The sequence below is a fragment of the Schistocerca serialis genome, chromosome 2 (assembly GCF_023864345.2).
Source record: "Schistocerca serialis cubense isolate TAMUIC-IGC-003099 chromosome 2, iqSchSeri2.2, whole genome shotgun sequence".
NCBI lineage: Eukaryota > Metazoa > Arthropoda > Insecta > Orthoptera > Acrididae > Schistocerca > Schistocerca serialis.
Genome location: NC_064639.1, coordinates 959,922,571 through 959,935,886, shown reverse-complemented (window position 1 = coordinate 959,935,886; position 13,316 = coordinate 959,922,571).

Sequence of the window (13,316 nt, the reverse complement as noted above, 5' to 3'; positions counted from 1 at the left end):
GGAAGAGGTTTCAAGGCCCGAAGCTTGTTGTCTGTTAAGTGCAGCCCAATCGGCATGCCACAGCGATAAAATGCGCCGACAAATAACCCTGCTACAATCTGACGAAGGGACACAACAAGAAGCTGTCCGAGGCTGGGGGACCGCAGCCTTGGCCGCGGCATCTGGAGCTTCGTTCCCAGGGATACCGACATGGCCAGGGACCCACATAAAGCTAACCGGAGAACCGACGTCCACCAGCTGCTGAAGAGAGCGTTGGATCCGGTGCACGAAAGGGTGAACCGGATACGGATCACTGAGGCTCTGGATGGCGCTCAGGGAATCGGAGCAGATGACATAAGCAGAATGTCGGTGGCGGCAGATGTAAAGAACAGCCTGGTAGAGGGCAAAGAGCTCAGGTGTGAAGACCGAACAATGGCCATGGAGCCGGTATTTGAAACTTTGTGCCCCGACAATAAAAGAACACCCAACCCCGTCATTGGTCTTAGAGCTATCTGTATAAATGAAGGTCATATTAATGAACTTCGAACGAAGTTCGACAAAACGGGAGTGGTATACCGAACAGGTGGTAGCCCCCTTTGGGAGCGAGCTGAGGTCAAGGTGAACGCGAACCTGAGCCTCGAGCCAAGGTGGCGTGTGGCTCTCGCCCACTTGAAAGGTTGCAGGGAGTGAAAAACTAAGGTGTTGAAGGAGGCGACGAAAGCGAACTCCAGGGGGTAGCAGGGCAGAGACATACAACCCGTATTGACGGTCGAGAGAGTCGTCAAAAAAGGAACGATAAGACGGGTGGTCGGGCATTGACAGTAGCCGACAGGCATACCGACAAAGCAGTATATCGCGCCGGTAGGTGAGTGGCAATTCGCCAGCGTCAGCATGAAGACTCTCTACGGGACTAGTATAAAACGCTCCGATCGCAAGTCGTAAACCCCGATGTTGTATGGAGTTGAGGCGGCGTAAGATGGATGGCCGTGCAGAGGAGTATACGAAGCTCCCATAATCCAGCTTGGAGCGGACGATCGACCGATATAGACGAAGCAGGACGGTTCGATCCGCTCCCCGCGACATACCACTGAGAACACGGAGGACATTGAAAGAACAGGTACAACGGGCAGCCATATATGACACATGTGGAGACCAGCTAAGTTTCCTGTCAAATGTAAGACCTAAAAATTTTGTTGTCTCCACGATTGGGAGAGCAACGGGACCGAGTCGTAAGGACGGTGGGAGAAACTCTTTGTAGCGCCAGAAGTTAATACAGACCGTCTTCTCGGCAGAAAAACGGAAGCCATTGGCGACACTCCAGGAGTAAAGACGGTCAAGAGAACGCTGAAGACAGCGCTCCAGGACACGTGTACACTGCGCGCTGCAATAGATGGTAAAATCGTCCACGAAAAGGGAGCCTGATACATCAGCTGGGAGGCAATCCATTATTGGATTGATCGCGATGGCGAAGAGAGCGACGCTCAAAACTGAGCCCTGTGGCACCCCATTCTGCTGGCGAAAGGTGTCTGACAGGACAGAACCCACATGTACCCTGAACTGTCGATCCATTAAAAAGGAACGAATAAAAAGAGGGAGGCGACCGCGAAGGCCCCATGTATGCATGGTGCGGAGAATGCCCGCCCTCCAACAGGTGTCGTAAGTATTCTCCAAATCAAAGAACACAGCCGCGGTCGGGCGCTTCCGCAAGAAGTTATTCATAATGAAGGTCGACAAGGTAACCAGATGGTCAACAGCAGAGCGGCGCCTACGAAATCCACATTGTACATTGGTAAGTAGGCGTCGAGACTCGAGCAGCCAAACCAATCGAGAGTTAACCATTCGCTCCATCACTTTACAGACACAGCTGGTAAGCGAGATGGGGCGATAACTGGAAGGCAAGTGCTTTTCCTTCCCCGGCTTAGGAATCGGAACAACAATAGACTCGCGCCAGCATGCGGGAACATGGCCCTCAATCCAGATGCGATTGTAAGTACGAAGAAGAAAACCTTTACCCGCAGGAGAAAGGTTCTTCAGCATCTGAATATGAATAGAAGCAGGCCCTGGAGCGGAGGACCGTGATCGGCCAAGTGCGTTTTCGAGTTCCCGCATGGTGAATGGGGCATTATAACTTTCACGATTCGAGGAGCGGAAGTTAGGTGGCCTAGCCTCCTCTGCCTGTTTGCGGGGAAGGAAGGCAGGGTGGTAATGAGCGGAGCTTGAAACCTCAGCGAAAAAGCGGCCGAAGGCATTGGAGACATCCTCAGGGGCCATAAGGACGTCATTCGCGACCGTCAAGCCAGAAACTGGTGAGTGGACCTTAGTGCAAGATAGCCGGCGCAGGCTACCCCAGACAACAGAAGAAGGAGTAAAACTGTTGAAGGTGCTTGTGAAAGCAGCCCAGCTGGCTTTCTTGCTTTCTTTAATAATACGACGACACTGTGCACGTAATCGTTTATAAGTGATACAATTCGCCGCTGTAGGGTGGCGTTTAAAGGTGCGTAAAGCACGTCGACGAGCACGTAAAGCGTCTCTACATGCTGCGGTCCACCAGGGTACCAGTACGCGACGTGGAGAAGAAGTAGGGTGAGGGATGGAATATTCAGCAGCAGCGAGAATGACTTCCGTGAGGTGTGCGACCTGACGATCGCAGCTTGTGAAGGTTTGATCCTGAAAGGTCGCCCTGGAAGAGAAGAGCCCCCAGTCTGCCTTGGAGATGGTCCAACTAGAGGAGCACGGAGAGGGGGTATGCTGCAGGAGATGGATAACACACGGGAAGTGGTCGCTCGAATATGTATCAGAAAGTGCATACCACTCAAACCGGCGTGCAAGTTGGGGAGTACATATGGAGAGGTCTAAATGGGAATAGGTGTGAGATGTGTCCGAAAGAAAAGTAGGGGCGCCAGTATTGAGGCAGACAAGATTGAGCTGGTTGAAAAGGTCTGCTAACAGGGAGCCCCTTGGGCAGGATGCTGGAGAGCCCCAAAGGGGGATGGTGGGCATTGAAGTCTCCAGTTAACAAAAATTGTGCAGGTAGCTGAGCAATAAGTTGCATCATGTCTGCCCTGGTAACGGCAGATGACGATGGAGTGTAAGCGGTACAAATGGAAAATGTAAAAGTGGGGAGAGTAATGCGGATGGCAACTGCCTGCAGGCCGGTGTGCAACGTGATGGGATCGTAGTAAATATCATCCCGGACCAGCAACATAACCCCTCCATGAGCCGGGATACCTACCACAGGGGGTAGGTCAAAACGCACAGAGGTGTAGTGTGCCAAGGCAATTTGATCGCATGGGCGTAGCTTCGTTTCCTGGAGGGCTACGACGAGCGGACGGTGCAAGCGGAGCAGCAACTTCAAGTCCTCCTGGTTGGAGCGAATGCTGCGAATATTCCAGTGAATAAGTGCCATCGTAAGAAGAAAAGGAAGATGAAAGAAGGGGTCACCTCGAAGGCCGCTGAGGGCCTGGCTTCGAGCGAGCACTGCCGCCGCTATCAGTAGGCGGACAGTGATCGTCCATTGGGTCTATAGGTTCATCGGCCATCTTGGGAAGATGGCCGGTAGGGGGAGCTTCCTCCCCCAGTGAATGGCCAGATGTTCGGCTACCAGCGGTGCGGCCAGGCGAAACGGATGACGGCCTGGGGCGACAACCACTGGGTGGCGCAGGAGAAGAAATGCGCCGTGGCGGAGAAGGAGAACTGTGCTTCCTATGAGCCTTCTTGGAAGGACGTTTGGTGGAAGTACCGGTCGAAGGCTGGGAGGTCGAGGTACGTAGGAAGTCTGCACGGGACGGCTCCTTCTTGAAGGCCCGTGCATCTGACTTCTGGGTATTCGTCTTAGCAGAAGCTGATGAAGGGGCTGGTGTCTGTGGGGTGATGGGAGGAAGAAGAGACGTCGACCGCGCGATCTTAGCAATGGCCGAACGGACGACCGTGGTGCTGATGGTCAGATCGCATGTCTGGGTTGCCACCTCCCTGGTAGTCCGAGGAGAGGCGAGGACAGTACTGTATTTCCCCGCTGGGAGCAGCGTGGGCTTCCTACTAGCCAATAGCTTGCGAGCAGCCGAGGTGGACACTTTCTCTTTGACCCGAATTTCTTGGATACAGCGTTCTTCCTTATAGACAGGAGAGTTGCGGGAGGATGCAGCATGGTCACCCTGACAGTTCACACAACGAGGAGACGGAGGTGGACAGTCACCCTCATGGGCATCCCTGCCACAAGTGACACATTTAGCCGCATTGGAACAAGACTGTCGAGTGTGATTGAAACGCTGACACTGGTAGCAGCGCGTAGGTGTCGGGACATAGGGGCGATGGCAGCTTAACACTATCGAAGGTCAAGAAAAGTGTCCGGGTCGGTACAAAGTCATTGTTGACCTTTTTCATGACCCTATGGACAGCTGTCACGCCCTGCTCAGCGAGAAAAGATTGAATCTCCTCGTCAGTCAATCCGTCGAGGGAGCTAGTATAGACTACACCACGAGCCGAATTCAAAGTTCGGTGAGCCTCCACCCGGACAGGGAACGTGTACAGGAGTGTGGCCCGAAGCAGTTTCTGTGCCTGAAAGGTGCTCTCAGTTTCTAGTAATAAGGTACCGTTACGCAACCTGGAACAAGATTTGACAGATCCGGCTATGGCATCTACGCCCTTCTGGATAACGAAAGGGTTGACAGAGGAAAAATCCTTTCCGTCCTCAGATCGAGAAACGACGAGGAACTGTGGGGCAGGTGGTAGTACTTTTGTCACTGGTGGCTGGTCATGTTTCCGTTTTTGGGCAGAAGTCGAGAGAGATGGAGTGAAATCCATTGCGGAGGAATCCCCCATGATTGCAAGCGTCTCCGATGGCGCGCTCCTTCCTTCTGGGGACCCTCTCAGAGGGCACTCCCGCCTTAGGTGAATGTTTACAACTCAGGTCACACCTCCCAAGAAACAGACGGAGGGACCAATCGGCATGGTCAGAAGGTATCAGCTCAGGCAATCACCCCTCCCCGGGCCTGGCCTTTACCAGGGGGTACGCGCGTGCCTTACATGTCTACCCAGGGCGGGGAATTACGCGTTACCCCGTCACCGGCTACGCGTGCGAACGCGTGGGTCGGCCTTCAGGCGCGCACAGGGAGGAAGGAAGAAGAGAATAAAAGGAGAGAGAGAGGGAGAGAGAGAGGGAGAGAGAGAGAGAGAGGACAGACTGTCTCAAACGCCGAGGCGGAGACCAGAGAAGGCAAGGAGAAGAAGGCAAGGAGAAGAAGGCAATGAGAAGGCAAGGAGAAGAAGGCAATAAGAAGGCAAGGAGATTTTGCAGGGGAAAGAGTAAGGAAGACAGTGAGGTGGAGAAGAGCAAAGAAAGGAACCAACCAAAGGTAGGAAGAAACGAGAAATGAAAAAGCAAAATGACCGCAAATAGAAGTCGTGGAACCGTCCGTCTCCGGACGCAGGCGCTAACTACCCCCGTGAGGGGGAGGGACTCCTTTTAGTCGCCTCTTACGACAGGCAGGAATACCGCGGGCCTATTCTAATCCCCGGACCCGCAGGGGGGAACATGTCACTGTGAAAGCTGGTGGTGGCTCCATAATGGTGTGGGCTGTGTTTACATGGATCTGACAAGGTCCTCTGGTCCAACGGAACCGATTGATCACTGGAAGAGGTTTGTATTTGGCTACTTAATGGTTCAAATGGCTCTGAGCACTATGCGACTTAACTTCTGAGGTCATCAGTCGCCTAGACCTTAGAACTAATTACACCTAACTAACCTAAGCAGAGTACACACATCCATGTCCGAGGCAAGATTCGAACCTGCGACCGTAGCGGTCGCTCGGCTCCAGACTGTAGCGCCTAGAACCGCACGGCCACTCCGGCCGGCTTGGCTACTTAGAGACGATTTGCAGCCAATCTTGGAATTCATGTTCCCAAACGACGATGGAATATTCATGGAATAAACTGCGCCATGTCACCGGAGCAAAATTATTCGCGATTAGTTTGAAGAATATTCTGGACAGTTAAAGCGAAAGATTTAGCGTCCAAATCGCAAGATTTATGAGAGACAATTGAGAGAGCAGTTCGTGCAAAAAAATCCTGCACTAGCAAAATGGCTCTGAGCACTATGCGACTTAACTTCTGAGGTCATCAGTCGCCTAGAACTTAGAATTAATTAAACCTAACTAACCTAAGGACACCACACACACAATGCCCGAGGCAGGATTCGAACCTAAGACCGTAGCGGTCGCTCGGCTCCAGACTGTAGCGCCGAGAACCGCACGGCCACTCCGGCCGGCCCTGCACTAGCAACACTTGCGGAATTATGGACGGTTATAAAGACGGCATGGCTCATTATTTCTGCAGTGGACTTGCAACGCCTTGTTGAGTCTATACGACCACTAATTGCTACACTACACGGGGCAACAGGAGGTCCGACACGATATTAGGAGATATCCTATTACTTTTGTCACCTTAGTGTACGTCCAATTTCGCAGTTTCTATAATTAGGATTGATTAATTTGCAGCATCTGCATCTGCATGATAAAGTTTTAATGCAAGCATAACTTTCCGTTAAAATCACTATTTACTGGTTACATAGGATCCTTAATTCAGCACCGAGCGAGGTGGCGCAGTGGCTAGCACACTGGACTCGCATTCGAGAGGACGACGGTTCAAGCCCGCATCTGGCCATCCTGATTTCGGTTTTCCGTGGTTTCCCTAAGTCGCTCCAAGCAAATGCCGGGATGATTCCTTTGGAAGGGCACTGCGGACTTCCTGCCCTTGATGACCTCGCTGTCTCCTCCCCCAAGCAACACACCCCTTAATTTTGCAGCTGTTCAGTACACAGTCATACACACAGTCTTCTTGAATATCGTTATGTATAAAAGAAATTTTTAAAATGTCACGCTTTACGTAGATACAGAAAGTGGTTTCAGTTGTACAGAAGTTGTGTTTTCTAACATAGAGAGAGAAAGTTGGAAAGTTAATATACTGCGAGGCATTTGCATCTCCAGCTTGTCAGGTAACATGACTAATAATACATATACAGCGTGATTCTTATTAACGTTTAAAAACCGCCGAAGTGACCTAGACGACGCTGAGACGAGTAATTTGATGTACTACATACGAGGTCGCAAAGGTCGGGAAACACCCCAAAAGTGGATGACGAATGTTGAACATGTGACGTCACCAGATGATGTACCTCGCAACAAGCGCAGTTGTTGAGCTTGTCGATCCTACCCTCGCTGATAGAGGGACAGTGCTACTCAGCGTTTCGCTAGCCTAATCTGTTTCCGTAAATGTGTACCGATTCTTCGTAGTATTGGATTATCACTAACGGCAGGACTACCATATCGCACTGGATAATGCAAGAACGAAAACAGAGTAGCCCAGTGGGACGATGTGTAGCAATGGCCTTACCGGCCAACGCAGGATCGACAAGCCCAATCGCTGCACATGCGTCGATGTACGCCATCTGGTTACATCAAGTGTTCAACATTTGTCATACACTTTTCGGGTATATCCCAACATTTACGACCCCAGGTGTGTTATATTAAATTGCGCGTCTCTGCGTCATCAACTTCGCTTCGGGGATTTTTAAACGTTAATAAGAATCCCCCCGAATATGCTCTAGATGTACTAAAAACTTTTTTTCTATCTGAACTGAGATGACCTACAGTATTAATCCTTATGCCATGAAAACGAACATGGGCTAAGTAAACCGACTTAAACGAATAACACGTTAGATATACGGAAGTGAAAAATGGGGTAGGTCCTTTTTCTGGTTTATAGGAGGGCTTCTCAACATCCACCTTGTGACGTCTCCTCTCCCCTTTTGTTGTCGCTGTTGATGTTGAGCCGCTACTGTTACAGTGGAATGGAGACGCAGTGCGCAGTGATGGTTGTCCCCGTCGGATAACGTGGAACAGCACCTGAAAATCTCTAAAGAAAATTGTTCCTCGCGTAATTTATGAAAGTCCGTTTGCGAGTCCTCACAGTCTTCTCAGCGATGCGAACTACTGATTTTAATTGTCTGTTATGGTTTTATGATGATTTGCTATGCCCTGTTAGTTAGTTATTGCGGTATTGAATGAACCATTCATGTGGTTCAGTATCAGTAATTGTTGTTACGTTGCTAGGTAGAATTGTTCACTACGGCACGACGCAAATCCAGAGATAATCTATAATGCTATCTTCCTTTGGTGCGTCGTAATATCATTTCGGCAAAACACTCCTTTTCATGCTCAATGTTCATCAAGTCACTCTTTCAGTTAAAATGTTCACAGTTAATTAATTTTGATCACTAGCTATCACACAGTTCAATTAATGATGGAGCCAAGACGTGAGATTTCCATCACTGACGAACAATTTTTATTGTTCCTTCTTAGATGAGATGAGGTCCCATACTCCGAGGAGCGTAAGGAACGATGCAGGAGATCCGCACCGCCGACTAGACGAGGTCCCTCTTAGCAGTTAGTTTATAATCATCACACCACACGCACACCGATGGATCACTTCAATTACGATTCTTTTCAGTTCGGTGATCGTGACAATTACGACAACTTTTACAATCGGCGTATTTGTATAATCTTCGTGTGGTCGTATTAATGTTTCCTACTCAAGGCTAATCACGTATTGCAGTCTTCGATACTATGTCCATCCTTCGTTGTAACTGTTCACTTTGATGAAGGTCGAGTCCAACATTAATATCTCCAATAATTAAAGTTCATTAACTCGTCGATTACTATCAGAACATCACTTCAGTTCAAGTTTTCAAGACAGAATAACTGAGAACAAAGTCCGCGCATCTCAATCACGCAATAGTACTTTTTTTAAATAGAAACAATCTCGTAGCGTTCCGTTTGTAGTACTACAACAAACGGTGCTCTCTCACGACTTGATAGCAAGCAAGCTAGCAAGCGACTAACATTTCCATGATCGAGCATTGTAGAGGCACTGAATTTCTATTTCGCCGCGTTTACAACTCTCTTCCACAATAAATGTTATCTCTGGCCGACATATTACTTTGGACTTAACTTTCGTCGTACTGATTTGCAGTTATTACTAAGATGTTTGATAGTTAATTAAAAATAACCTTTCTTTCTTTCTTCTTTTATATCATGACATACTCAGTAATTATTGAAATTAATGTTCATCAAAACGTTAAGGTGTTATATTATTGTAAAAGTTGTCGTACCTGTCAGGATAACACTGTTCCTTAATATAAATTATCATGACATTCTTATTTGGGTTTTCGGGTTTCTTGGGGTGTTACAACCTGTAGAGATGCAGTAAAGTCGGTAGTTAGGGCAGAATGTGCTGATAACTGGCGCCTTTGTTGAAGATCAGAGGCACCGATGCACATCGCTGTGGGACATTAATCTTAAATAACCTCGAGAAACAGCCAGATGATCTCTTCCCCTTAAAATCCAAAGTGAATGCGAACGAAATAATAATAATACACACAGTTAATTCATTCCGGCCACCACTGCCGACATCTGACTTACGCTTTTAGCGGAATGTAAATAACGATTATCCTCGCGCCGTCTGTCTGCTGCGAACATTATCCTGGCTCTCATCAAAATTAATTCGCGTAAAAGCCCGTCCGCGGCGCTAGCGCTCGTAAGACCATAATTAAGAGGATGAGGGCAAGCGCCTCCCACCGGCTTAAGCCGGTCCCCATCAGCAGCTCGCCAAGGCCACGGTAGTAGAGGCTCTGCTGCGTCGAGGGAACTGCAAACATACTGACACAGAGAGAGAGCAGAACCATTAAGGAAAAAAAAGAGTTGTCCATAAACACGACGCCTCCTTGCTGCAACAGAAAACTCTTGCTGCGTATCCAACTAATCACGAAATTTCCCTCTGGTATCTTAGTCAGATATCATTTGCGCAGTGTTGTATATACAATTCCCTTTCATTTAACAATACATGAGAATAACAGGCTCAACACCAAACCTACAGCTAATCATCTTAAAATCTGACACGTTTCGAAAGGCACCATCACACCATTTCGTCTTTCCTTTACAAGTTTCTGTCTTTGTTCCCTTGTATTAAATTTTCTCTTCTTTGCCCTTTCGCTTTACGAGGTGGGGCTGTAAGATAACGTGAATGATGCTGTCACACAGTAGGTACACATGCGGCGAAGATGAACGACCAATAGCTGTGAAACGCGAAGCCTTCTCAGTCGAATGCGGCATCTTTATTATACACTACTGGTTCGTTGAAATTGCTACACCACAAAGATGACGTGCTACAGACGCGAAATTTAACCGACAGGAAGAAGATGCTGTGATATGCAAATGATTAGCTTTTCAGACCATTCACACGAGGTTGGCGCCGGTGTCGACACCTACAACGTGCTTACATGAGGGAAGTTTCCAACCGATTTCTCATACACAAACAGCTGTTGACCGGCGTTGCCTGATGAACCATCGTTGTGATGCCTTTTGTAAGTAGGAGAAATGTGTACCATCTCGTTCCCGACTTTGATAAATCACCCGGCGTGATGGTATGGGGTGCCATTGGTTACACGTCTCGATCACCTCTTGTTCGCACTGACGGCACTTTGAACAGTGGGCGTTACATTTCAGATGTGTTACGACCCGTGGCTCTACCTTTCATTCGATCCCTGCGAAACCCTACATTTCAGCAGGATAATGCACGACCGCATGTTGCAGGTCCTGTACGGGCCTTTCTGGATACAGAAAATGTTCGACTGCTTCCCTGGCCAGCACATTCTCCAGATCTCTCACGAACTGAAATTGTCTGGTCAATGGTGGCCGAGCAACTGGCTCGTCACAATACGCCAGTCACTACTCTTGATGAACTGTGGTATGGTGTTGAAGCTGCATGGGCAGCTGTACCTGTACACGCCATCCAAGCTCTGATTCAATGCCCAGGCGTATCAAGGCCGTTATTACGGCCAGAGGTGGTTGTTGTCGGTACGTATTTCTCAGGATCTATGCACCCAAATTTTGTGAAAGTGTAATCACATGTCAGTTCTAGTGTAATATATTTTTCCAATGATAAATCTGCATTTCTTCTTGGTGCAGCAATTTTAATGGCCAGTAGTGTATGGAGAAAAATTTTGTCTGTGTAAGAGATGTTATTTTGTTTCTCCGGAAAAATGGTAAGTGTAATGACAGAGCAACGAATCGTCGTGAAGTTTCATATGGAACTTAGAAAAAACTGCCCGTGACGCCTACCTGTTACTAAAAGAAGTGTATGGCGAAAACTGTTTATCAGCTACGCGAGTTTTTGATTGGTTCCAGCGTTTCCAAGATGGCCGAGCAGAAAGTGATCATACCTCACGCCCGGGACGCTTTTCAGCCTCAAAAACCGATGAAAATATCGGTAAAATCTGACTATCTGACCGTCAATTGAGTATTTGATCGATTGCTGTAAATATAGGAATTGACAAAGAATGCGTGGGGCAAATTTTACATAATTAGTTTATCACGAGAGAAGCATGTGCCAAACTGGTGCCCGAAATTTTTACGATGGAACAAAAAGAAGCTCGTGAAAGTGTTCGTACTGAAACTTTGAGTAGCACTGGAAACGATTCAATTTCTTGGAAAGAGTGATAACGTGATACGAATCTGAGCTTTCCGCTTATGTTCCAGGAATTAAGTGGCAATCCAATCACCGGGAAGGTCCAACTTTACCGAGACCGAAAAATGCTCGAGCAAGCAAATAAAGATCCAAAGTGAAGATGATATTCATGGAATTGTATTTCCTCACTGGGTTCCTGAAAGTCGAACTATTAATCAAAGTTACTACCCTGAGATTCTTTCTCAACTTCGTGAGAAAATAAGGTTCAAAATGGTTAAAATGACTCTGAGGACTATGGGACTTAACATCTGTGGTCATCAGTCCTCTAGAACTTAGAACTATTTAAACCTAACTAACCTAAGGACATCACACACATCCATGCCCGAAGCAGGATGCGAACCTGCGACCGTAGCGGTCACGCGGATCCAGACTGAAGCGCCTAGAACCGCACGGACACCCTGGCCGGCGACGAGAAAATAAGGGAAAAAAAACCGAACTGAATTGTGGAAGACCAAGTTATGAGTTCTCAATCAAGAAAACGCACCGTCTCGTACCGCTCTGTCTGTTAAGAGGTTTCCTAGCGATGTATAGCACCCCACCGTTAGCCCACCCATCTTATTGAAACTGTGTATATTGAGAACGATTAACTCAAGTTGTTGACGAGAGTAGTACACACCCTGTCGGAAATTATTTATTTAAAGTTTTTCGGGTCCATGCCTTACAGTCAACCAAACAAAATCACCATCTTTATCACAAGCAGCTCCACTATACGCCGTAACATGCCACTTTCAACAATAAATCAAACCGCCTTTGACAATTCTAACTGCAGATGTACGTGAGTTTGAGGAATTTTAAAAGTGGACATGTTCACAATGTCTGTATCTCGTATTCATGTGGTTTTATATGTTGCGATTTTTTTTTTAAGAGTTGTGAGTGTTGTCTCCAAATTTTCATGTGCAAATGAAGTTTTTCACGATTGTAAAACTTCAATTCTTTCAAAAGACTTCAAAGACTTGGTCGACAAACTAAAAACTCGAATTAAATAGAAAATATGTCTATCTTTCCATCAAGGAGCATCTTGTGCTAAATATGCAGGCATGGAGCACGTGCTGAAATTGTTGTTATGAATAGTAAATTTTCTGCAATCGCATCAATTATTAATCTGTAAGTTGCAGATGTTTTCGATGGAACTGAACGGAGAATATGGGGACTTGATATATTACTGGAAAGTATGTTGATTAAGTCAAGGGGCATACCTGGAACGACTTTTCGAATTAAAATTCGCTTTTGTAGAACTTGTGAAGGTTAAACGAAAGCAGGAACGAAAATTACAACATCTGGAATGGATTGCAGACCTCACGTTTCAAGCTGACTTGGCTGAACACTGCCCATAGCACGAGACTACAAGATGAGAAACAGCTTCTTTCTGATTTGGTGTGGATGCGTTTAAGAAGAAAATCTCCCAGTGCCAGGGACACATTCTGACGAAAAACACTATCCATTCCTTATCTCACTGACGTTAAGGAAAACGCGAGGTTTGAAGAATCCATTGTGGCTTTGAAAGAATTGTAGGGATAGTATTCCAAATGTTTGGAGCACACTGCCAATCTTTCACCTGCTTTAGACACAGTTTGCCGTTTCAGATGAAAGCGTCCCTGTGTACGTATAGATGGAACTATTAGATCTGCAAAATAGCTCCCATTTGAAACACAAATTCTCTTACGTTAAAACTCACCAGGAGGTCTATTTAGAACAACATGTGTGTATGAAAGGCATTTTTGATCATGAAACTAAATGATTGATTGCGAATTCCTTGACTT